Here is a 27,425-nt window from a genome sequence, read left to right on the forward strand (position 1 = left end):
GGTGAGAAACAACAAAGCACGTTCCTTTTCAGTAGAAGCTCAATAAAAAAAGAAAGTGATTTAAGCAAGGCCCAAGTATCTCTCTCCACAGTTGAGCTCTGTTGCTAACAGGACTAAATTAGCTAAAATGAGCTGTCACAGTTGCATTCCCCACAGCACCTCTAGCTTCCTGTGGGGATGAGCAGTTCTAATTTGATTCAGAGCATGCAAATTTAAGGAGAACAGGGATTCTGACCAGTTCCTTCCAGGAACACTGATGCATAAGAAAAACTTTCACATTCAAGTTTAATCCTCTTCTGAAATTTGGAACAATTCATTGAACAGGAAGCCTTCAGCCTAGCCAAATTACATCTAAAAATAAAGGTATTAAGAATTCAGGAATTCTTCCTACTGTTATATCTAATCAATACACATCCACTGTGACTCCTCTCATATGCTTTATTTGTCAAAGCACATGCCTGCGCCCACGCTGGCACAGCGTTAGCCAACAACCTGCCATCTCTTTGGCTAATATAGACCAGAGATATACATTTTTAATGATCTGAGATGTTATGGAGATTCATAAAGATTCAGTTGCGCGCACGTTAGAAAAAGCAGCCATGAGAACCTGGATCAAGTCTTGAACTAGGACTGAACTAGGAACATGCTGCAGTTAAACTAAACGCAACCAAAGCTCCTCCAGTGGCCATTCTGCCTTACAGAATCCCAGAATCAATGAGGTTGGAAGAGTCCTCTGGGATCATCGAGTTCAACCATTGCCCTGACACCACCATGGCAACTAGACCAGGGCACTAAGTGCCATGGCCAGGCTTTTCTTAAACCCCTCCAGAGATGGTGACTCCACCACCTCCCTGGGCAGCCCCTTACAATGGCTAATGACCCTTGCTGAGAAGAAATGCTTCCTCATGTCCAACCTGACCCTCCCCTGGCCAAGTTTGAGGCTGTGTCCTCTTGTCCTAGCGCTGGTTGCCTGGGAGAAGAGGCCGACTCCCACTGCACTACAACCTCCCTTCAGGTAGTTGTAGACTGCACTAAGGTCACCTCTGAGCCTCCTCTTCTCCAGGCTAAACACCCCCAGCTCCCTCAGCCGTTCCTCGGAGCTCAGACCCTCCAGACCCTTCCCCACCTTGGTCGCCCTCCTCTGGACTCGCTCCAACACCTCAACATCTCTCTTGAAGTGCGGGGCCCAGAACTGGACACAGGATTCAAGGTGCGGCCTCACCAGTGCTGAGTTCAGCCTTAGCTGGGGCTGAACACTAATGATCACTTGAGGAGGAGCTTTCATTATTCAAACTTCACTCATCCTCTAATGAAAGGCTGCTAAACTGATTGCGCTTCCTGCAATCCCAAAGGACCACAAAGGCTACCCCCCCACTAGGAAGTTCAATGTCAGAATTGACTCAAATATGCCCAGGACCACGGTGACTAGGAAAGGGCTGCGTTCACGCTTGTGAAGTCTTACTCCTTAGATCAGGGTGGCTGCACACAAACAGCTCTTGGCAACGGTCCTGGTCCATGCTAGCTCTTGAGTAGCATCCACCAGTGCCTGGGAGAGTGCTCTTGCCCTAAGGCCAAAGATTGCAACAGGAAATATTCCGAGAACAAACAGCACAGACGCCGTATTCCAGCGCTACCAGGAGTCACCAAGCATCATGTAATTCACCAGCACAGGTATAGCCGGAGACGCCAGACTGTGAGCAGCTTTTACTTAAGTTGTTTTGACATCTACATCCTCCCGGCTTCCTGGAAACTCCCATAGTCCAGCTCATCCTCATCTGCCACTACGAAAGAGCAGACCACCCAGAAAGTCTCCCCAGCCCACTGCTGTACGAAACAGGGTTGGTTGGGAGGTCTTATCTCTCGATGCCTTTTTAAAAAATAAATGAATAATAGATAAGGCGTTATCATTTTTGCCAGTCTTCAAAAAGTCTTTTATAATCTCTGCTCTAGATCATTCTTTTTATCCAAACTGAATGCCTGGCACATCTATTTTCACAGGTTATTCATCAGGAGGTTAGCGTGGACAACCAGCAACTCTCCACATATTCTCCTCTCCAGTTTTCCACTACCCCTTCAAGGGTGAGCCACCCATCTGTAACAACTTCAGCTAAAACAGAGGGCTATTCCCAACCCAACCCTTCACTCACACCAGTTCCATTCTTATACTTTTTAAAAGGTGGTTTAACAAACAGCTGGAAGTGTGAGGTGACCATAAGTTTTGGCTCGTGTCTAACCTACGACTGCCACCTCTTGAACCTGAAACACTGCTGAGCTGACTGGCTGCCTAGATCCTTGTTCCCTCTTCAAGGCCAGGTTGGATGGGGCTTGGAGCAACCTGGTCTGGTGGAAGGTGTCCCTGCCCGTGGCAGGGGGTTGGGACTGGATGGGCTTTAAGGTCCCTTCCAACCCAAACCAGTCTGTGATTCTATTCTACGAAAACACACAAAAACCCAAAAAACCCCACAGCAACAAAACCCATAAGATATCTTCATGAAAAAGCTCGCTTACACAGACCAAATTCTCACGCCCAGATGTACTCTAAGTAAACACCAGTATCTGAGCAAATCAGTTTGACAGGTTTAATAAATATTTAACCTAAAATACACAGGTTGAGATGTTTAGGAACACTTAAATGGAACTGAACTAGCCATTAACCATGGCCATTAACCAAAAATCAGCCACCCCATCACTTCAGAAGGTGAGCAGGGCTAAGATGAATCCACTCAGTAGCCAATTCAGTGTCTCCTTTGTTCTCAGTGATGTACTTCATGAACGAGGTGCCCTTTACAGACACAATTCTGTGAGCAGTTCCGAGTTAAGGCCGCTCATTTCTGTAACAAACCACGGGGCAGAGCTTCCATCATGGCTCTAATTTATTTACTCTCCTCATCGCACCTTCAGACATAACAGGCAGCAACATTTTCAAGAGACAGAGATGCTCGTCCCTTGCATACAGCGGGGCATCAAAAGGGATTTCTGCCCTTCCTCAAGAGGCAAAATGAAGGAATAGAAGGAGTAAGGGTGAGGGGACAGGGAATAAATAAAAAACAACACAACACAGCTACTTAAGCGCTAGAAATCAAGGTGCTTTTCTGCTTGCTTTTTGTGGAATCTGCTCCTGAACACAGATGCCACTTAAAGGAAACTCTATCTTCCTTCCCCCGGTATCTATTACCTTTGCACACATGAGCTTCACAGGTTGGTTTCCAGTGCCTTGTGTCTCCGTTACAGAAATCGGAGATGAAGCTGAGAACGGCTCTGAAGGGTACGAGCAGCAGGACTGGTGTCAGCACAGCCAGATAAGACCTTATTAGAAAGACCCAACGCTCCTCATTAGTCACAGGTGAACAAAAGCATCCCAAGGGCAAGCCACGTGCATGGTATTTCTTAAAACAAATGAAAGGAGGAAAACAGCATTTCCTTTGTGTGTAAGAGCTCCTGTATTTAAAAGGATAGATGGAAATGATAATTCGCCTTGTCTCCAACACTGAAGTTCAGTCCCTGCCAAAATCCAACAGTTACAGATTACAAACACAACAGATCCTGATTCTGCTTTTATATTTTCCATATCAATCTTGGGACTGTTGTTTAGCCACTGATGTACAGAAGATGGATCACCAGTTCTTATTAGACAGAGGGAATGCAACTTTTTGTTTTAATGATGGCAGACAGCAATGAAACTAGTACATCAAGGAATACATTAAAAAAAACCACCACAGCCATCTTTATTTTCCATCACACACAGGTAGCGGGTTTAGAGTCTCTGCATCATCAATAGATTTCTCTCTGCAGTCTCAAGAGCCAAAACATTAACATGTCAGAAGGAGGAAGGCAAAAAAAAGCATTTAAACCAGTGCACAGACACGTGATCATTTCTACTTAAGTGCTAGAAATCATCAAGCTTCCCCATTTGCTTTTTTGGAATCTGCTACTAATAAAACCAGCTGCTGCCCTGCACTTCTCCAGGACAATGTCCACCGCTCTCCCGTCACTGGAGAGGAGGAGGTGATAGGAAGCAAGGCTTACTCCACGCCCGTGAGACTGCAGAGAGAGATTACCTTTCCAAGTACAAAGTTAAACCTGCTCAGAGCTTAAGTGATCCGCTGCATTTGATAGCTCAATATTTCAAATCTTGCTATTCCAGAGCCTGGATTGCACAGTGAAGAATTACAGATCCTCGCTGCAGCTCTACAGCCTGTGAAAACATACTCCACTCAGCTGTAATGAGCACTGTAAGACAACCCTGGCAGGGGTCAGGGGGAGGTTCCTCCTCTCTCTCTCCTTCTCCAAGCTGAAAAGCCTTCCCAGGAGCCATGGCTATTCAGTAGCACACAGACTATATACTTTACCTGATATCAAAATACTTGCTTCTGTACTAGAGGGCATCCTCTAACTGAAAAGTTAATGACACTCAAAATCATTAGACACAATATAAAGTGTTACAATCAATTAAAAGCAAGACCATTCAGAATATGACTATATTCCAGAAGTTTTCAGAGGCCTTGTTGCTCAAAAGCTTTACATGGCAAAGACCAGCTCCACTGCAATATTCAATATCAGTGTCCTGAGACACCAAAGCTACTGAAATGGTGAGGTCCTGACTACACACAGGCTTCACCAGGGCCTCACTGAAAGCCCAGCTGTGCAGAAGTCACCTGTGGAACATCCCACATTCTCCCAGTTACTTCAGGAGAAGCCCCAAAACACCACGGCACCTCCCCTCTGTGGGGACAGGGCGCAACACCTCACTGACCTGGCCGAGTTGGGTTAGGTGGAGCTAAGAAGTTAGGACAGCTCTGAGGGATCTCCAGTCCACAGACCAACCTCTGCCACCTACAGAAACAAGCACTCGGGCATCAAGAGGGTGCAGGGGAAGAAAAGAAAGCAGACATTCTGCCATTATTTATCATACAGCACCGACACTTAAGACTTCCAGCTAAAATCACAGCAACTAAGAGTGGATTTGTTCTGTAAGGTGTAAGCAGAAAGTGATATCCATACCTGGTGAAAGGGAAGAAGGGGAGATAAAGGTCAGAGCAGCATAGCCAGATAAGGTTAACATCATTAACATTTAGTTATTTGCCTTTTCGCTTGCATATCACATCTCCAAGGCATAAAGCAGCCCATCTTACCCAAGCTTTTGGGCTTTTCCATAAGTGTCACCACTTTGAGGTGATGTAAAAAAACCATCCTGCCGCAAAGGGGAGGCTCAGGTTGGACATTAGGAAGCATTTCTTCTCAGCAAGGGTCATTAGCCATTGGAAGGGGCTGCCCAGGGAGGTGGTGGAGTCACCATCTCTGGAGGGGTTTAAGAAAAGCCTGGACATGGCACTTAGTGCCCCGGTCTAGTTGCCATGGTGGTGTCAGGGCAATGGTTGGACTCGATGAGCCCTGAGGTCTCTTCCAACCTGGTTGATTCTGTGATTCTGTGATTGTGTCTCTCCCCAAGAGGAGCACTCCTTGAGCCTCAGATGGATATTTGTTTGTGTTTTCCAATCTGTAAGAGGTACGTTTCCCTTTTTTACAAGTGAGCTAAAAAACCAAGCAGTTGGAATAAGACTCAATGCCAGTTTGCAAATAGATTAAACATTTGGTTTGAGCTGGAATACGTTCACATATTCTGCATCAAAACGATGGCTTTGATGGTTTTTAAAACACAGTGTCACTCCTTAGCAAATTCAAGACAAAAGCGACTGGCCCTGAAATTACCTGATAAATCCTTCAGATGTTTATTTACAACTGTAGAAGAGTAATTAAGGTTTCTAAAGAAAAAAGTTTCTAAAGCTAACAGAAAATTAACTGGACCAGAGGAAGAACGCCACTTTCCCATTGTGCAACTGCCTCCAAAACCAGATTTGTTCAATTCAGTGTGAAAAAGTGGGATGGACTCTTAGTACCCACCATCAGATGATGACAGGTTACAACAAGGTGCAGACAGCTGTGTTAAACCAGAAGAGATGAACAAATTGCTTCAAGATCTGAGGCACAATAGATGTAATGGTGTATCTGACACACAGGCTCTTCAACACCACCCTGCAGAAGACGGCTGCAGAGCACCACGGTGTAAGACCCTTCATCCCACACTCACTCTGCCCTGCCCTAAGACACTGCCATGTATTGTTAAACATTATTTTTTTTAATTATTTTTTTAACCTATTAGTAGTTATGGCCAAACCAGCCAGAGGTGTGGAGGACGTGAGACTCACACACTTTTATTTTTGGTGCATTTTTGCAAATTGCTATTTACTCACAGTAAATAACGAGCGAGATGGAGAGCTGCAAGAAGTGGGAGACTCAGCATCTTAGAAGATTCCTTCCCCACAGCCCCTGGTTTATTTTGAAGGCAGAGGAGCAGTATGAGTTTGTCAGCGTTATCACAACGATACCCCAAACAAAGGGTACTTGTTCTGTGCTTATCGAGGAAAGCGATAGCTGCTCTGAAGATGTCAGATCAGCAGCAGTTTCCCATCGAGACCCAAAGCAGTCCAACGTGCAGTACTTTACTTCACAGCCAAGTAAATTAGTGCACAGATTTAGTGCCTTCAAAATCTCAAATGCCTTCACAAATCAACACCTACGTGAATAACTATTGTACTATGGCTGAACGGAAAAAATTCCCTTGTGAAAATGCTTCAGACGTACCAATAAAACTGTGGGCAGTGCTGGGCCCCCCAGTTCAAGACAGACAAGGAGCTACTGGGGAGAGTCCAGCGGAGGGTACGGAGATGGTCAGAGGGCTGGAGCATCTCTGCTGCGAGGAGAGGCTGAGGGAGCTGGGGCTGTTCAGCTGGAGAAGAGCAGACTGAGGGGGGATCTTATCAATGCTCACAGATACCTCAGGGGTGGGTGTCAAGGGGATGGGGCCAGACTCTTCTCAGTGGTGCCCAGTGACAGGACAAGGGGCAACGGGCACAAACTGAAACATGGGAAGTTCCATCTGAATATGAAGAGGAACTTCTTTGCTGTGAGGGTGCCAGAGCCCTGGCACAGGCTGCCCAGGGAGGGGAGAGTCTCCTTCTCTGGAGATATTCAAACCCGCCTGGACACGACCCTGTGCAACGTGCTGTGGGTGACCCTGCTTGGGCAGGGGTTGGGCTGGGTGATCCCCAGAGGCCCCTTCCAACCCTTAACCATTCTGTGATTCTGTGATTATACCATGCTGCTTTTAATCTGAACTTAAAACTTTTCAGCTCAGACTCATGAAGGGAAAAAAATAAAAGCTGTTCCTATGCCCATCCACAGTTTCACCCGCACCCTGGCTGAGCCACAAACCAGTCCAGTTCTGCTACTGGCCATTAAACGAGCTCAAAACAAAGCCAGGAGCAGGCTGAGGCAGTCGGGTGCGGAGACGTCCCACCAGCTTCTGCTCCAACGTGTGCGCCTGGCTCGTGTAGGAGTTCCTGATGAACTGCACTTGTTTACATTCTTTTTTTTAATATTTATTTTAAGCTCACCGGCAAGATCCACCACTCTGCTGCCGTTCCGGTGGGCAGCATGGGAACAGCAGCCCCGCACCTACACGCTCTACCCCCAAACACCACGTTCGCCGCTACCAAAACGTAGCTCGGAGGTGGGAACACAGCGAAACCGGCCTGCGCAACACGCCTGACAGCTACTAACACAACAAAAAGTTGTATAAACAGCTCTGCTCCTCGGCCACCCAGGGGCTGGGGATTTCTGAATCAACAACATGTAGGTGAAATACAGTCACTCCTGCTGCGTTCAGATCTAAAAGCTGTTATAATGCTAAAATTACAAATCAATTCGTCCATAATTTTTAAGACAAGTCCCAACTAAAAGGAAGACAAGTTAATACATTGTCTCATATATAATTCCATTATTTTTATACTTCTCAGCATTTCATTAATTGACAGAAATAAAATATTTGAGTTTGAGCAGACGCCAAACTTTCTGGCTCCCCCTAAACACAGATACTGCATTTAAAACTGGAACCAGCGTGTGGCTTTCCATGCATCCAAGGACAACAAATAATCATACAAGGGTGAGAAACTGAAAGAACAAAAACAATGAATACTCCAACTTCTGGGGTTTAAAGTTGACTTGGAATCCAACTCCTTTTGTTTCTGGCACATCACTGAATTGTAACTCGGCAAGTGAGAGACACTACTGTCAGCTCCCACAAGAATCGCCGAAGGTGAAGAGCTGGGGTTTGCTCTTACTACAGGAAGTTTTTTCCAGTCAACTGCATATTTTAAAGCTACAATTTTATAATTTTAAAAATGGAAACAGGTAGAAAGCACGTGGCACTGCACCACACGCCACTTCTAGTAGCTTGGGCTACTAGATAAAAATCTCATTGCTTCCAGAGCTTTTAGTGAAAGTCAATCATCTCGTACCCAAACTCTGACCACTCACACATAACACAATGTGAGGAGAGGGGGAGAAGGGTCCTTCTCTCAGCAGTTTCGTTCCAAAAGGCCTAAGGACTTCAGTCCCAGCGGCACAAATACACTGAGCCAATATTTAGCAGTGAACATCGCAGGGTTTGCTCTGAGTATTGCTACGCAGCAGCTACAGGAGCCACTGAGTCAATGCAAAGGGAACGTCAGATAAATGCTCTAACCCCTTCATTTCTTACTCTGGCAAGACAGAAGCTCAGGGCAAAATGCAGATGGGTAAATGGAATACAGAAGTCTTACTGATTCACTGTACTAAGCTTTAAAATAAGTAACTTAAAACCGTGAAGCTAGGGATCACCGTTACATCATTTTTAATTTAAATCTTTCATGGAGAGTCTTAAAATCAATGCAACTGCCAGAAAAATAAATACATCCAGTTCACAGGGGACAGTTCTTGCTTAGCCCACCTCAAAGATTAGCTCCTGTTTCTAAACCTAAGTGAAAAGCTCTACAAAGGGCATCTCCTACCTGCTGCCACGCCATGACTGCAGCGGAGCGGGCACCCAGCTCCCTCCACCACGAGCAAACGGATTACGCGGTGGTCAGCCGACGCAGCATACTTTTGTCTCAGCAAATAGTTAGAGCATTGCACAGTGATTGCTTGGTCACTCGGATGAGATCATTCCCACCAGCAAACTTTATCAAAAAGCTTTTTGTTCCACTCTGTTGGACTTCAGAAAGTTAGCTTCGTTTTATGATTAATTAGTGACAAAGATGTTTTACAGAAAGGTTCACTTTATTACTCAGAAAATATTCAGTATCTCTCTCTCCATTTTTTTTCCTCCTACATTTCTACCTCCTTAGATTTAGAATGCTTGTAAGACATTATTACTTTTTAAGCCAAATTATTCGAATCATAAGGGGATGATTTCTGACACGTATCAGAGGGGTTAGGGAGAGGCTTTGCATTTCGTTTTTTTCTTGGCATTTGAAAGAAGAAACACTTTTAGACTTTAAAATATCAGTTACACTTTGCATTTATTCCAAAAGCGACAAGAAAATATTCTGACCTGTCCATACCTGGCCTAAGGCTGAAGAAAAAGAATACGCCAGTATGGAAGGAGGAGGCTGCTACTGCACAGGGCACCCTTGCTGAGGAGTGTGCAAGGAGCGGGGGAAAAAAGAAGATAGAAGTAGTGGCCATAGTACCATTCTGTTTTTAATTCCCCCCCCCAATAAAATCCAGCTCGGAGGAGCTGAGACACCTACTTTCAAAACATCAGTTCAATAAAGATTTGCTCTGGTGCCCAACAGGCTCTAGACAGCCAAGACCTCCCCACAACACTTCATTCAGCGTCTGAAGTTCTGATGTTGTACCTGTCTGAGGGCTCTGGCAATCGATTAAGCCAAACATTTGGTGTGTTCTAGATCCGTAAGTTCAGCATCCTCACATAGGCCTCCAAAAGAGCTGATCCCACACAGACGCTCAAGCACACGAAACATGCGCAAACAGCATCAACCTGAGAGAATACCAATGCATCTACAGTGTCCCCGTTTTCGGTGGAGTGGGCTGCACACCCTGGGAGCTGGAGATCCCAGTGCCATTTCCTCCTCAGCCTGAAAGCATTTGAGGCTGCACCTTGAATCCTGTGTCCAGTTCTGGGCCCCGCACTTGAAGAAAGATGTTGAGGTGTTGGAGCGAGTCCAGAGGAGGGCGACCAAGCTGGGGAAGGGTCTGGAGGGTCTGACCTGCGAGGAACGGTTGAGGGAGCTGGGGGTGTTTAGCCTGGAGAAGAGGAGGCTCAGAGGTGACCTTAGTGCAGGCTACAACTACCTGAAGGGAGGTTGGAGCGCAGTGGGAGTCGGCCTCTTCTCCCAGGCAACCAGCGCTAGGACAAGAGGACACAGCCTCAAGCTTGGCCAGGGGAGGGTCAGGTTGGACATTAGGAAGCATTTCTTCTCAGCAAGGGTCATTAGCCATTGGAAGGGGCTGCCCAGGGAGGTGGTGGAGTCACCATCTCTGGAGGGGTTTAAGAAAAGCCTGGACATGGCACTTAGTGCCCTGGTCTAGTTGCCATGGTGGTGTCAGGGCAATGGTTGGACTCGATGATCACAGAGGGCTCTTCCAACCTCATTGATTCTGTGATACCTACCTACCTCACTTCTGGAAAGTACCCTACCAACCAAACATCTGCACAGGGGGTCAGCCTTCACGTGTAAGGTCAGCCCAAATGCATGAGTTACAGACCCTGAAAGACAGCAAGGCTGTGTCTGTCCACCCCCTCCTAACCAAGCGTTCTCGGCTTTGACTTCTGTTTCAGGAACTGTTTCTGTGTTTCATGCAAGAGGCTTGCTGGAGAGAAACAGAAATAATCCTAAGGATATAAGCCAGAACCCACAGCTCCTGACACCTGAGCATCCTATTCGCTCTGCTGCAACTGAGCCTTTGAGCCTCCTTCCAGACCTTCCCCATTATTTTATTCCAGTCATGCAAGAATTCTTATCTTGGCCACAAGAAGCAAAAGAAAACTGGATGCAGAATTAAGATTTGCCATTGTAGAGCACACAACTCAAATCAAAACGCAGTGGTGTTTCTGAATGGCCAGATCACAGAAATTAAGAACAAAGGCAAAGTTGTGTTCTATGAAACGATCAGTTCCGTAGATCTCTAGTAGAGGCACAGGCTGTCTGCTCTCAACTCACTTTTCAGAAGGAAACACAGATGCTTCAGAAAGTTTCACCCTGTGCTTGGTTTGTTTCTGCCTTCACCCGAGCATCTGCTGCCTGGAATTCAGTTGCCTCTGCGGCCTTGCAGCTTTAGCCCCACGGAATGAATGAGTCACTTAATTAACCTAGAGTTTACACAAAGGAAACGAAAGCAAGAGGCTGCCTTTAATCAGATCAATCCAGCATCTTGAACACACCGGACTTATTAAAAATAGATATTTTTAAAAAATAGTAGATTAACAAAAGTAATTTAGTAAAAACTAGCTCAGAAGAGAATAATTCACAGGCAATCCCCAGCCTAAAAAACATAAGATTTTAGTCAACTCCATAAAATACAGTCTATACCTCTGTTTAGTAAATGGTCTCCTCCATATACACCCCCTTTTTTTGGTATTATGCTTCTGAAAAGTATAATATCAAGCATTTCATCCAGGACTTACAGCTCCTGTACTTGGAAAGAATAAAAGAAAAACTCTTCTCAGAAGAGATAAGCAGGGACATGAGAGTGATTAGTGTGACCTGCAGGTGGGATAAATGGTGCTGAGAGGACAAAGGTAACAGCAGTAACCAAAGATAATCTTTTTTATTTGGAGATAAGAGACTTCTGAGCTGGGTTCTTTCCTCAGCACCCCTTCCCACCCCAATACATTCCATTTATTCCTCTGATCGAGCATTTTCTTCTACTCCCAATCCCACAAAGAAGTTTAGGCTTGAATTTAAAGCATTAACAGGACTGCTGAAAGAAAACTACTGAAAAAGTCCAATATCAGTAAACGAGAGTGTAGCTGGTGGATATACAGCTTCCCTTCGTAGTTCACCTTCTCTTTATAACCCAGTAACATCTTTCAGCTTAATCCAAAGCTTATGTTGCATAAATAATTAGATCCAACAATCTTTAATTTGAAAATTAAAATAATTTCAAGGACAGGACGTGGGTCCTCCAAATAACTTAAAGTTACCTGTCTTTAAAGGTATGGGTTCAAAATTCAGCATGGAGGACACTACTCCTCAAGGTGATCCCTATGTGCTGGATAAGTCAATATCAGAGGCTACCTGCATTTTACTTTTCCGTTTCAAATGATTGTTTCTGAATCTGTGTTTCTATTTTATTCCTCAATTTATAAATTGTGACATTTCTTTTAAGTTATACTCAACTGTTTAGTAAAATGCATGGGTTTACAGTTCTACAATCAGGATGCTCTAAGGCATTTCAGCTGAGATCACCTATTTTCATGTACTCATTGTGTTACCCCCTTCACATGTGCAAAATTAATTCAGCACAATAGTTAATTATTAGAATAGAGTTGCAAAAATAACTCCCACTGAAATTTTGATGATATGTTAAAGATACATAACACATCAGTCTTGATTCCTCCCACTCCTCTTAGGCATTCAATAAATTGACATCAATTAAAAAAAAACCTGACCCAAAGTTAAATTACTGAATACCACAATACTGTAAAAATACATAAAAAGAAGAGATGGATTTTAATTTCATACAGATTTTAAGAGCGAGTTTTGCACTGTATAATTTCCTGTTCAGTCCACGTTCAACCATTTGATTACATCAGCACCTCAAAATGATATTAGAAGATGTGAAGCTTGCCAGAGAATTTCATTTGGGAAATGTAACAGGCACAGTCAGCATATTTGGCTGCTGAAAAATGAGGCTACAGATAAATTACATAGTAGAGAAAATAAACATACTCCGGACTCGAAGGAAAATAGTTTCATTTTGATCAATCTTGGACATTTTCAAGGTTTCTGCAGGCGTATCACAGACAAAAAGCAGCTGAGGGTCCTTTCAGAACCAAACCTGCACCAAGGCAGTCGGTACTACGTGGTGCCTTGTTCCACGGGAGAGCACCTGGGCTGTGGGGTCCGGGGTGAACCTGGGGAATCTGGTCTTAGCAAGCTACACTGTTCTGAAATGATCGATGGGTGTTTAGGTCCGGTTAGCACAGGAGAGCATTGCTTTTGTTAGGAGAGCTGATCAGCTGGGCCAAGGACATTTCTCTCGGACAATCTGTGTTCCTCCCACTCCCCACATGCAATTTCTGTTATAGAAAGCTGACAAAGTGTCCAGTTCTGGGCCCCGCACTTCAAGAAAGATGTTGAGGTGTTGGAGCGAGTGCAGAGGAGGGCGACCAAGCTGGGGAAGGGTCTGGAGGGTCTGACCTGCGAGGAACGGCTGAGGGAGCTGGGGGTGTTTAGCCTGGAGAAGAGGAGGCTCAGAGGTGACCTTAGTGCAGTCTACAACTACCTGAAGGGAGGTTGGAGCGCAGTGGGAGTCGGCCTCTTCTCCCAGGCAACCAGCGCTAGGACAAGAGGACACAGCCTCAAGCTTGGCCAGGGGAGGCTCAGGTTGGACATTAGGAAGCATTTCTTCTCAGCAAGGGTCATTAGCCATTGGAAGGGGCTGCCCAGGGAGGTGGTGGAGTCACCATCTCTGGAGGGGTTTAAGAAAAGCCTGGACATGGCACTTAGTGCCCTGGTCTAGTTGCCATGGTGGTGTCAGGGCAATGGTTGGACTCGATGCTCCCAGAGGGCGCTTCCAACCTCATTGATTCTGTGATTTGAGAAGACAGACAAGAGGGCTGGTCTCAGCTAATGACTCCAGAATGGCTGGCCGACTCCTACAAGCTCAGGCTTTAAAAACTGTAATTCTCCAACTGGACTCCACACATGGATTTATTACACCTAGAGAAATCAGCACCTCCCTTTTCACTTCTATACAGGAAAAATAAAATGGTGCCAGAATCATACTGCTGTTCAGGAGTACCCCACGTCCTGGAGCTTACCAGCATACTTGAGCTCTGTCAAAAATCTAGCGATGCTGACCTCAGATCATACCCCCAAGAGCCGTGTGTTACCTACAGTACAACATTGCTGTTTCATGTATGCAATCAGACCGAAATTGTGGCCCGAGAGAAGAAAATAACCCCATTTATTTCACTGAAGATGACACTAAAGAGTCAGCACTATTTCAAAGCTCAGTGCTTTGGCGCAGGTTGCTGAGGAAGCAGGAGAGAAACAAACAGAACTGGGAACTAAATTAATGGTAGTCTCGTTCCGTCTCCCCCCGCTCATGTTCTCTCTTTGAGGCAAGGACAGACACAAGCCGGTACAAAACATGAGAACAGCATGAACAGCATAAGAGAAAACAAATCAAGAACACAATGAGCAAGAAGATAGAAAATTATCTCATTACACAATAAAATGTGAGTATCTGGAGTTGCTCAATCTTAATTTCTTTAGAAGAGCCTTATACAAAAAAAACCACAACCAATATGCCAGTTTAAATCCAAAAAAACACAACCAATATTCTAGTTTAAATCCATATGAACATCAGACTTGCAAGATCAGCCGGTCAGAGCATGGAGCGTGGCGTGGATGCAGCGCTGAATTTAGAATCACAGAATTAGCCAGGTTGGAAGAGCCCTCTGGGATCATCGAGTCCAACCATTGCCCAGACACCACCATGGCAACTAGACCAGGGCACTAAGTGCCATGTCCAGGCTTTTCTTAAACCCTTCCAGAGATGGTGACTCCACCACCTCCCTGGGCAGCCCCTTCCAATGGCTAATGACTCTTGCTGAGAAGAAATGCTTCCTAATGGCCAACCTGAACCTCCCCTGGTGAAGCTTGAGGCTGTGTCCTCTTGTCCTATTGCTGGTTGCCTGGGAGAAGAGGCCCACTCCCACCCCACTACAACCTCCCTTCAGGTAGTTGTAGACTGCACTAAGGTCACCTCTGAGCCTCGTCTTCTCCAGGCTAAACACCCCCAGCTCCCTCAGCCGTTCCTCGCAGCTCAGACCCTCCAGACCCTTCCCCACCTTGGTCGCCCTCCTCTGCACTCTCTCCAACACCTCAACATCTCTCTTGAAGTGCGGGGCCCACAACTGGATGCAGGATTCAAGGTGCGGCCTCACCAGTGCCCAGTACAGAGGGACGATCACTTCCCCAGACCGGTTGGCTACACTATTCCCAATAGAGGCCAGGATGCCATTGGCCTTCTTGGCCACCTGGGACACTGCTGGCTCATGTTTGAACTCCTCCGTCTCAGAGCAGACCAGGAAGGCTCGGCGAGTTTAGTGACCCCCTGCCAGAACCCAGTTGGCTTCTCTGAGTTTTTACCGCTGCCTCTTACCAACCCCTGCTGAGTGCAATAGCATAAAAAGCCAGTTTTCACTCCTGACTGCTGCAGAACTCTTCGCACGACTGCCGTACTGGGAAGGGAGAACACAACACGCAGGTGGAAGAAAGGAAATCCCTGGTCTGGCATTGTTGGGGAGGGGAAGCAGGGAACACAAAACCACACACGCAAACTAAAAAATAACCTATACCCACCTCTTCAAACCAAAAAAGCAAAAGCCAGCGTGGTTCTGGGGGTTCAAACTTGAAGACACATTATTCCTAAGAACAACGCAGCAGCTTCTGGAGGAGATTAAAAGTAGTTTGGAAAGAGTCAAATCTTTAAGAGGAACCCTGGATGTGCACTGTACTACCTTGTCCTTAAGGTAACCTCCCTTCTGCTGCTCTGACCTGGTCACTCCCTTACTTCATTCCTTACATCTATTCCTCTCACTTTCCACGGAGAATTCAAGTTCCTAATACACTCCTAGGCATATTTTTATTCTCTGGTCTAACAGTCAGTTACCAAAATAACTTTTCTATTCTGTCAGTGTCACTTCTGGACCATTTCCTACTCTCATTATATAACCACAGACCTCTGCTTTAAAAGGGAATCTCATTTTATCACAGGAAGTCAACCCCCCAGGGTACAAAACATCAAGTCTGCAGTATGTTTAAATAAGACAGAGCATCAGCTGATGCCAGCCAGAGTTAGGATTTTTAGGAGCACTGGGTTGAATTACATGCTCCAACCAACCCTCAAACAGCTTTTATAAAAGGTCTTTGAAGCAAAAAAAAAAAGCACCCCATATTCAATACATTCAGAGGGGCTATAAACAGGATCTGGTAGGTGAGACACACAAATAGTGGAGGAAAACAGCAGCGTAGGTCAGATGAGAGTTCAGCTGATAGAGATGTAAAGAGCAGCGAAGCAGACAGAGGAGCACAGGAGTAGCAGGGTAGAACCTGTAGCACAAACACAGCCCATGGTAAGTAAGAAAAAAAACAAACCAATGCTTTGGAACTAAAGGCCTCTGTCAAACACGTGAGGAGATTGAATGTACAACCCAGCTATCTGCTGTGAGTTGACAAATTCGGCTTGTTTAGTGCATCATAACTGTGTACGAATCCATCCTTACCCAAACGTGCTTCTGGGAGGTTCTGCCCGCAGAGAGGAGCGTGCATTAAACGCAGACGAGCACTGGGAACTGCAGACCAGAATAAATGGAAAGTCCCAGTGAAGTTACCATGTGCAGCACTAACCAGTGCTGGGTAAAGAGGAGCCTGCGAGAATGATGCTTAGAGACAAGGAAAGATGTGCCCATAGGGTGAGTCTTTGAGCAACACCAGCCATTAGAGGTAATTTGGCAAGTTAAAAATCTCAGCTGGAGAAAACTAAGCTTGGAATTGCAAGCAGTTTCTTTCTGTTCCCCAACTCTTTCAATTTCACATTTATTCATTATAGGAGAGGGAAGTCTCATAGAAGCTACCAGCAAAGGAACACGACGCATCAAAATAATACAGAATACGACAAGTTAAAGAGTTGTTATAGTTTTAACAAGGTTACTGATGCAACGAAAGAACAGTTGAACAATTTTTGTAAACACCATTAACATCCACAGGTCTCAAAGAAACATCCAGCTTATTGGGCAGATTTGGTTTCCAGCAAGGAGACAACGCCACGTAATACCCTGCTACATTCAGGTGTAGAACTATGACTCCTAGTAAAACCACCATTATTTTTAAGGGGAAATACAAACCTGAAAATGCTAGTTTGAGGCAAATCTCTCCTTGAAAGTGAATTCCCAAACTGAAAAATAGGTTGAACCAAAAGTAAATAAGCCAGGGTTACATCAAACCAGTGCGAAGGCACATATACATCCCTATAAATCCAGTCAGTCATTCACCAATTACACCAATGCAAGCTACTAAGAGGGTCACTCCGGGACAAATATGTAATCCCCAATGTGACACTTGATCCTATTGCCCTACATGCTCTGCCCAAATCCCAAGGGGAAAAAAAAAAACAAAAAGAAAAAAAACACACTACATTTTACCTGAAAGACCAGTTTAAAAAAAATTGGTCCTCAGAACACAAGATGGATATACCCTTTAATTCTCATGTTGTAATGCTTGAATATTTTTTCTTAGATTGTATTTTAACCTAATATATATGCTTCAAGCATAGATATCCTGAAAAAAGTACCACTGCAGATTACATACATCGTAGCTGCCTATGTAAATGCAAATTTATTACATAAAAGATAGCTTGAGCCACCCACAGCATCCTACAGAGTTCCCGTCACCGTGGCGTCACAGTCGTACCACCTCATACATATGTTGGGTGACAAACGTGTCACCCCAAAAGTATTTAATGCGAGATTTAAACCTCGACAGTGATCACCAATTTTACAGCCACCCTGGTGACGATGTCCCATCGACCGTGCTGGTGTGGGTGGGACCAACTCACACCCAGAAGCTGCGATCTGCAAGCCCCAGCAGGAGAGCAGGCTCTCAAATCACAAGTACCACTTGCTGTCCTGACCAAACATCTCCAGAATCTCAAGATCATTTTAAAGGTTTCCTTTTACATACCACCTTTGCTTCCAGAGGTTTCTCTCTGCCTTTTCAGGGATAAAAGAAAACATTAGCATATATGAAGTTATAATTAAAGTAATACTTCTGAAGCCATGCATCAATACCTTATGTTATAATCTTTTATTGGATCCCTAACATAAGTATATTTAAGTTCATATCTAAATCACTTTAAAATCCACAGCTCCTGCTAAGCCAGAAGTCCAAATCACCTGGCTCTTCACTTCTAGACCCCTTTTTCTAATTGCTTTCATTCATGACCAAGAAGAAAAGCAGTTCACTCCCACCACAAAACTCAAACGGAAGGAAGAGCCGGTGACTCAGTTCTTTGTCTCATTCTTTGCTTCTTGAGTCTGCAGAGCCTAACTCGAAGCCTCTGCTGGAGCTGGCTTGTGGATTTGTGTCTTTGCTCTTCCACAGTTGTTAAGTTTCCAATTACTTTCACTACAATTAATTAGGTATCTATGGACAGCAGAAAAACTGTTCTGAGATTCCTTAAGACCAGCGCAGATAAGCAGAGGAGCATCTTCAAAAAGAGCACTACGCTTAATAAAACTGCAATGGAGAAAGAGCCTTCACAGAGTCAGAAGATTGAGAGAAGTAGAATACTCAAGGTTTAAAAAAAACCAAAACTAAGTAAACAGAACAAAAAAAACCCACCAAACCCCCCAAACACACACACAAAAAAAAACACCAAGAGGAGGACTGGAAAGGGATGAGAGGAAAAAACCCCAATCAGCAACAACCAAAAGAAAAAGTTCCAAACTCAGTACTGATGTGTTCCTTGTTAACACCATCTCAGCCCAACAGAAAGGGAACGCTGGTGTAGCCAGCAATCAGGTTACACGCAGGAATTAAGCACTTAGAGCAGTGCTAACAACTACGCTTGGAAACGCTTTCCGTAAGCTGCTGTTTGCAACAGGGTTTTCCTCAGTATTTCTAACAGCATTTCAGCTCTTGCATCATTAATAATTTCACAGCCAAATGGGAACAGGGCACAAGAACTTCCCGAGTAGACAAAGCACCAAGTAGACCAGGTGGACCTTTAGCCTAACCCATGATGAACAGCCTTTTACCGAACAGCAGAGCTCTTCCTCTTAACACGCCTGAAACCCAGTCAAATTTAAACTACTAATAGCTAGAAGCTTTGAAAACACATGGTACTTTCCAGAGGGGATTAGAGGAAAACTGCCAGTCAAGCACAACTTTCACACTCCCGTTAACATCCTGGCATGCCTGGCAGCCTAAGCCATTCCAATCAAAGGTACGTGTGGTTTGGGGTTGGATTTTACCCCCCCAAGCCTTCACGCTTTGCACTGCTTTTATTCAGCCGTGCTACTGCTTCTCCCACTGCACGTTCCCCAACAGAAAGCCAGTTTGATGTGTGCTCGGCATCCCCTTCTCCAACGAGTTGGTTTTCCTTCCCCTTTAATAAAACTGATGTTGGTCTTAAAAACAGTTCTACAAATCCCACCTGATCACCGACCCATTTTACAGCACGGATAGTTACGTTGGCATAACAGCATGATAAAAAGTGTAACGTGGAAGGAGGCTGGAACCTCAATCCAGTTTTGTTATAGAAAAAAAAAGCCATAATATGGAAACAAACTCTCAGTATCACTCCTAGAAGGACAAACTGCCTGAGTATCTGTAGCAAAGAGCTAGTTAGACACACCACAGTGCAAGAAACAAGAGACAAGTTGGGGGAGAGGAAATAAGACCAAGTAAAAGCACATGCGTGTTTTTCTGCTCCTTTCAGAGGACTTTAAGCATTCCACAAACATCAGTTAAATTACATGTACTTACAGGCTACAATGCTCAGTCTGAGGGTTCAAAACCCCAGTGGGCGGGGGGAAATGAAACCCAGCACACCCAGAAAGCGGCATCCCCAGCACCGGAGGGTTTTCACTAACCAGTACGAATTGATCTCACACTCTACCACTTCAGCAGTCGTTACTCAAGAGTATGTAAACACACTTTGAAACTCATCTGATAAACGCTCCCGTAGTTTTAGTTTGTTTAAAGCAAACATCAACACCCTAAATTCAGCTGAAAAACAGCTTTTCAGGATGATGTAGCCCTAATGCAATTTTACAAAAGGAACAATGACTCACTCCCAGGCGGGAATGTGGTGGATGTGTATGACCTAATACTCGGAGCAAAGCTCGCTTTTTCAAAAAGATCTGACTTTATTTGTTGGGGAGATACTGTATGTATTAAAGTTTTAAAAAGGGAGAGGTTTTGTACAGAGGAATTTACAAAATCACCTCTTTTTTGGCTTTTTTTTACTTCTTGCCCAAATCCAACCAGCCTATCTCCAAGCAGTTCCCCTAGCCTGAATTTCAGCCTAAAACTGGTCACTTTCCACAGATTTACATCCCCGTTTGACTCACTCTCCAGCTTATTTTAGCCCTGGCCATTAGAGGCAAGGACAGCACCGACCCAACATGCCAACCAACATGAAGAGATCAAGGCACTAAAGCATTAGTATGCACTAGATATGAAACATTAGCAAGCTATGAGCACTTGACTGACTAGCAAGACCAGCCTACTTCATGTTCAACTGGATTCCTGACAATCTTGCTGAGGATCCTCTATCTGTGAAGGGCTGGTTTTTAAGATTTTATGTTCAGACAGCAGCTGGACGGCTTATTGAAGAACTTGCCTGTTATAACAATATAAAGCCCAGAATTATTTGATACATGTAAAAGCCAAGTGACCATCCCTTGGGTTGGAGCCTGCATTGTTCTCGGCCTGTCTTATGCTCGTACTTGCAAATACTCTGGATAAAAGGGGCAAAGTGTAGGTGGAGAATGGGAGTGAGTGACACAGGCTAATCAGGATTTTAATCATGCTAATGCATGTGATTAACTGCATACTTCTCCTAGAAGCTTTCTGCAGCTACACATGAGTAGCCTGATAGCCAGAACATGGCATGAGTGAACTGCTCATCCCATCTTAATCTCCAGCTACACCACGTGTGTCACGTCATCCAGCATGCAAGGATATACCTAGTAGTTAACCTTATTTCCACCCACGTATCAAATCTTCCACCAAAACACAATCATTTTGGGCAGGGTACAAAGACTCCAGAGCTGTGTTTGTCTACACTGAAGTCTCTTTATGTAAAAAAAGAAAAAAGTTACCACTCCACGAGAGTGGAAATCTAACCTTCGCCAAGGAAAGCCAATACAGGGCCTATCGCGTTGCACAAACCGCCCTGAATAATGCAACTGCAACGGGGTTTTTTTTGCTAGTTTTGTCCAAATCACAGGGACATTGCTACCTTTATCTCAGAGCTACTATCTTGCTAGTCCTTGAGAGAATTACTAACTCAGCAGCTGCTGCTCTCTTAGAGGAAGATTCATTAGAGGCCAGGCAAGGATTAAAAGAACAAGAAACAGCCTTTTATAACAGTGAGGAGGTTGGGTAGGCAGGGAAGAACTCAGACCCTTCCCTCCTCACTTCTAGGGAAGGATGCATGTAGAGCTACAGAATAAATAACCCACCATCCTCCCACTTTCCAGCAGATATTCCAAAGGAAGAACGTGTATTATGGAGTTTGAATAAACTATCATTAACATACACATCCATTTTTCACCTAGGTAGTAGAATTACTTTCCATTAATGCAGTGTCTCCCCTGTTTTCTAGAGCAACAACTGCAAACTTCTGCTCTCAAGCACACCAACACTTAAAAAATATGGGTTTGTATGACAACACACACCATTTAACAACTTATCCAGATGAGTCTCAGGCTGATCTTGTTCAGGAACAGATTCCCCCCACCCACACCAAACCCTTAGCACTATCCTCAAGTATTTTTTAAAGAGTGCTAGAGCTTAAATACTACTTAAGCATCACACTAACGTCTGCCCATAAGCCTTTGGGGTTAGAATGCCCAATAATTTTAAACAATTTTAATAATTTCTAACATTTGAATTTCAAAAACCTTAGGAAGAAGCCTCCCCAAGAGCAACACAGGGCACTAGTGTGAGCCAGAAGTATTTTATTCTTATTGTTACCATAATCTGCCTAACATCTACAGCAACTGATTTCACTGACCTTTTCTTCCCACAAGGAATTCTTTTACATGTGCAAAATACTAAGTCATGAAATTGACTTCTGAGTTGTAGGAGGCTGGAGAAATTCACCGCAGGGAAACACAGGTTTGCCCGCTGCGCGAGCCTACCTGCAGACATGATTCACGTGGGCTGTACTTTGTTCCAACCAGCTTTTACGCCACCTCCTCAAGAACCTGATCCAAAGTACATCTGCCCTTTCTTCTGGGAGATGAACTCTCTGTGGCAGATGCTGGCAGTGATGATGGCTCAGGCTCAAGACTCAAGCTGTTCTGCCACCATACTGTCTGCTGTAATCACAGACCCCTGCGCTTCTCTGATCTACAGTCGAGTATAATTTAATTTGCCTTCAAGGAAAACAAAAAAGCACAAAGAAAATCAGTTCAATTGCCCTGTTAAGCCACGAGAAAGCCATATACACAGACATTTGACTAAGCAAGAGATTGATCTCTCTTAGTTGGGGCACAAAGTGTAAACATGAAGCTACAGGAAATAACTATCTGCCTTTCAGAGCAATATTAGCTTCAAGTTTGCCTTTGAAACTCCAGAAGCACACACACAAAATATAATTTTGCCATCTACAATCAAACTGGCAACAACATTATGAGTAACGTGCCTTGAACTCTTCATTCTCTGAGGAGGAGACTGGAATTTTATCTTCCAATCTCTGTCTGGACTAGCAAAATAAATTATTTGGGATTTTTCTGGACCAAAACAAGGTATATTTATACATTATTTGGCTTTTAAGTAATCACCACTTTCATTTGAATTGCAAGTAGCTTGATTTCATCTTGACAGACTTACACCCTGTCTGACCAGTGGTTTCCCTTAGTCATAAGTTTGGCACATATCAGGATTTGGAAGTCTGTACATCAGTGCTATGTACATAGAGATAAATGTAGTTTAAATACCAAGTTATTAGCTGAAGATATCAACAGAGGCTTTAGTAACCATGAGGTAAGCTCAAGAACAGTACACGAGAGCAAGAACAGTGCTAAGAGCGATGGGTCCAGCCTAGACCTGAACTCTGCAAGAACTCCAATCTGATTTAATGGCTCCGATTCATTTATTTCTAGGGAAGAGACGTAACCACTAAAATACTACAGGGGTTGGGACCTCAAATATAATTATAGCTCCATTCGCTAAAATTAAGGCTGTGTCAGCCCTTTTACAAGCAGCAGAAAGACTATGCAATTCATTTGTTTAAACTGAGTGTTCATCAGACCTCATAAAACGAGCTTGAGACTGGAAATCAAGTCATGTCCCACCCTCCACACAGCCCTACCTCCTGCCCCTTCAAAAAAAAAACCCCAAATTGCTTCTATTTTCATTGTATTTCTGTTGATCAGGTTGTCTCGTGCTTATGTTGTTGGAGGCACAGGGGGGGTTTAATATCATGATAGAAAGACCAGTTTAAGCAATACTTTGGTATTTAAAACCTTAAGTGTCCCTGGAAGGGAAACGAAAGGGTACTCTAAACCCAAGTACTTCAGAAGTGGCATTGCCATCTCTAAATGATGCTTACCAGTACTGTAAGGCACAGCATACAGATACCAGAGCAAGTCCAAGTTGCTTTCAACAGTTTATGGGAGCCTGTCGTGTGATTAGTCACCTCCTGGTCTCTTTGCTCCACTCTCTACGATGTCCACAGCCAACTCACACAACGCAGCAGGCAAGGGCTGAAGTGATGCACCTCCCCACACCACCTCACTACTCATAACCTTCAGAGTTTCCCACAGACAAATTAGGCAACTTGTTAAAACAGATCTCCAGATATCCTGCGAGGGTGAGGTTCTGCAGTTCCCAGAGCTGAGCCGTGGTGTTCGACGCTCCTCGGAGCCTGCCCGAGGATCACTGGCCAGCAGCTTGTAAACTGACTGACAGAGTCATTAGCTTTTAAGAAACAATCTGATAAAGTCAGATATTAAAGCTTCAACGAGTATTCGTTGGCATAAGTGCACACCAGCAGGCTTCCCATTTGTTCTTTAAGGGCAAGAGTGACTTAATCCTCTCCTAGTATCATCTGAGGACTCATGGGGAAAGAGGAGTGACCCACAAAACTGTGCCCATGGCAACACTGTGCTCGAGCTGAACTTGCAGGGCCGTGATCTTCAAACCACTGACACTGCTTTGTATGATTTGGTATTTCCCTGATCTCATTTCTGCAGAGACACATAATACAGATTTAATAATATCCACGTCCTTCAGTTTCAGAGTCAACAATCACATTCACAAACAGATCAACTATTCTGCCTTCGAGCTTATTATTTGTCAGTAGCATGTAATTATTACCAAAGAAAACAGAAGACACAGGATATTGCTGCTATTGCAACAGCGAGTCAGTTAAGTTCTTTTTAAACCTGAAAAAGCCCATCTCTTCTGATGTGAGGAGGGCAAAAAGATAAAAATTAAAAATAGAAAAGTCTATGAATCCTCTGAAAAGCATCTGAAAGGATAATCAGAAATTTTACCAGCTCTCATAAAGAAAAACAAAAAACTTAAAGCAATTTTAACACAGGCAGCTCTGTCCAGCCAGCACTGCTTTTATAATTGTATTGCTACATTGCATATTTTTGAGTTATGATTTATTTGTCTTTCTCAAATAAAGGAAAAGTTAATCAAGCTACAACAGCCCCTTATATACATAATGCCAGTAAAACATACACTACCAGATGGAATAATCAAGCCCAAAGAGGAAATAAACCTTCCAGCTGCAAAACTCCAGCACAGTCCTGTCCTTTCAGTTGACAAAACGAAGCTACAGCAGCGTCGCACCCAGAGCCCTGCAGAAAGAGGGCAGAAGGAAGCGCCGAGCAAGGCTCGCTGTGCCACAAGCTGAAACCCTGAGGAAGTACTTAGATGTCTATTATATTATTCAAGAAGCCTTTCAGATCCTCTGCTGAAATTGTAAGCTGGGAAGAACAGAGTTCATTGAATATAGGATTCCAGCTTTAAAAAACAAACAAAAAAATAAGCAAATAAAAACCCCACCCACACTTTTAAAAAAAAGTTAAAATAGAGTTTATTTGTTAAATCTATATTTGTTCCCCAATTAGTGGAAAGAAATAAGAGAGGGAGCAACCAACTAAGAGTGTCACAGTTTAAAGCCGGGCCAAACCAGGACAAAGAGCTATCAAGAATCTAAGAATAAACCTGAATTTAGGTGTTGGGGTTTAATATATTCACAGATCACACATTTAACACACCCCTCACGCTTAGAAACAGCTTTTGGCAGCAGAGCAGCATCTTTAGAACCAAAAACTTCACTCTCTCGAGTCTAAACTTATTAGCAGCAATCTTACATCACGCTGTAGTAAAGTTTTATTTAATATTTAAAACTACAACTGTTCTTTCTAAAAGAAATTTGCTCATCTTGAACCGGGGCCCCATCTGAACCCGCCGATGACTGGGCAAGGCCACAGGCCCCGCGCCTGCCGCATCCACTCCGGCGCCACACCCAGCGGCCCCGCAAATCCGAATTACAGCACCAATACCCCCCGATGCACCGCCGCGACGACCCTTACAGAGCAGGGAAGGGGGGTGGGCCAACAGAGAGAGAGCGGGGGAGGAAGAAACCGCGTTACAAAAAGTTTCGCGAGGTCCCAGCGAGCGGAGCCGATCGCGGCGCTGCCCTCGGCCCGGCTCCGCCGTCCCCGTGTGCGCGGTGGGGGGGGGGGGGCCCGCTCTGCAAGGGCTCCGTTTACAGCAGCGCTCACCCGGATCCGTTCACCCTCTGCCCCCCCCCCCGTGCAACAAAGCCGCTCCCCAGCAGCTCCCGCTTCCTCCGGGATGACCCAGCCGCAAACTTCGCCAGGCAGATGCTCTCCTGATGCTCCGGGACCGCCGCCCCGCCGCCCCCCCCGCACCCACCGCGCCGCAGCCCGGCCCGCCCTCGCTCCCCAACCGCCCCCCTCACAAAAGACCCACGAGCGCTGCCGCCCCCCGCCCGGCCCCTCGCGCCCCTCCCGCCCCGCGGGGCCGCAGGCCACCCGCACCCCCCTCCCGGCCACAAGGGCGAGGCCGGAGCCCCCGCGCCCGGGCCGGGCCGTCCCTCCATCGCCTCAGAGGGCGCCGCGCCCGCTCCCCGCTCGGAGCGGGGTGTCCCCGCGCCCCCTTCCCGCCCACAGCGCGGGGCCCGCAGCGGCAGCACCCCCCCACCGGCAGCCCTTACCAGAGGCGGAGGGGAGCGCGGGGGGCTGCCGCCGGGACGGAGCCGCCTGGTCAGTGTCACTCTCCCCTGCGGGCCCGGCCGGGGGAGGAGGAGGGAACGGAGCCGCCGCTGGCCTCACGCCGAGCGCACTACCCTGCTAGCGCCGCGGGCGGGCTCTCGGCCGCTCGGCCAATGGCGCCGCGCCGCGCCCGCCGCCCGCCAATCGCCGCCGGCGCGGGCGGTGCAGGGGCGGGGCGGGCGGCGGGCGGGGCTGAGGCGGCGCCGCAGTGACAGGGCAGCGGGGTAGGGTGAGGCGCGGAGGGGCCATGGCGCTGGGTGGGGCGGGGCGGGGCCGGGCCGGGCCGAGGGGGCGGGAGGGGGGGCTGCGAGGGGAAGGGGGGGCTGTGGGGTGATGGGGGCGAGGGGAAGGGCCCGAGGGGGAGCGGAGAGGAAGAGGTGTGGGGAGGCGGGGGAGTTGGGGCTGAGGGGGATAGGGGGCTGGGGGGACATGGCTGAGGAGAGAGGGGGCTGAGGGGACATGGGTGAGGAGAGAGGGGGCTGAGGGGACATGGGTGAGGAGTGGGGGTCTGAGGGGACATGGGTGAGGAGATGGGGGCCAAGGGAACATGGCTGAGGAGAGAGGGGGTCTGAGGGGACATGGGTGAGGAGATGGGGGCCAAGGGAACATGGCTGAGGAGAGAGGGGGTCTGAGGGGACATGGGTGAGGAGATGGGGGCCAAGGGAACATGGCTGAGGAGAGAGGGGGGCTGAGGGGACATGGGTGAGGAGATGGGGGGCTGAGGGGACATGTGTGAGGAGATGGGGGGGCTGAGGAGAAATGGCTGAGGGGAAGCAGAGAGGGGACTGAGGGGATGTGGCTGAGGGGAAGGCAGCTGGGGGGAAGTGGTGAGGGGAGATGGAGGCGAAGGCAGTTGGAGGTGACAGGGAAGGGCCCAAGGGGATACGGTGAGGGAACATGGGGCGGAGGGAACATGGGGCTGTCAGGCACTGATGGGGTCTGAGCTCGGCTCAGGGGGGTCTGGGTGCTGGCGGGTAGGAAGGTGTCTTTGCACAAGTGCTTTGGAGTTGGTGCAGTCTCTGGGGGTGGTAAGAGTGGGTCCCCTCCCCAGGCAGGAGGGAGCAAGCCCAGCATTACCCTGCGTACAGCACTGACACACAGTGACGAAGGGCAAGTGGCACATTTCGGTTCCTGGCAACAAAGCTTTGTCACTCACCTTTGGGGACCAAGATGGTTGTTCACAGAGACAGAATCACAGAATCAACCAGGTTGGAAGAGCCCTCTGGGATCATCGAGTCCAACCGTTGCCCTGACACCACCCTGTCAACTAGACCAGGGCACTAAGTGCCATGTCCAGTCT

The 27,425-nt window shown here is 46.2% G+C and overlaps 1 protein-coding gene across 8 annotated transcripts in view; it reads right to left on the reverse strand.

Annotated features, from left to right (window-relative positions):
• Positions 1-26,171, reverse strand: part of MAP4 (microtubule associated protein 4) — a 182,055-nt gene extending 155,884 nt beyond the window's left edge. For 5 of the 8 annotated variants that reach the window (XM_068404390.1, XM_068404389.1, XM_068404387.1 and 2 more), the window contains exon 1: positions 26,068-26,170. The gene's annotated coding sequence lies outside the window, so the exon portion shown is untranslated. Of the gene's footprint in view, positions 1-26,067 lie in introns of all 8 variants that reach the window. The other 3 variants (XM_068404385.1, XM_068404388.1, XM_068404386.1) reach the window with 1 other exon arrangement.
• Between the last annotated feature and the right edge of the window lie 1,254 nt (positions 26,172-27,425).

The sequence above is a fragment of the Nyctibius grandis genome, chromosome 7 (genome assembly GCF_013368605.1).
Source record: "Nyctibius grandis isolate bNycGra1 chromosome 7, bNycGra1.pri, whole genome shotgun sequence".
Lineage (NCBI taxonomy): Eukaryota > Metazoa > Chordata > Aves > Nyctibiiformes > Nyctibiidae > Nyctibius > Nyctibius grandis.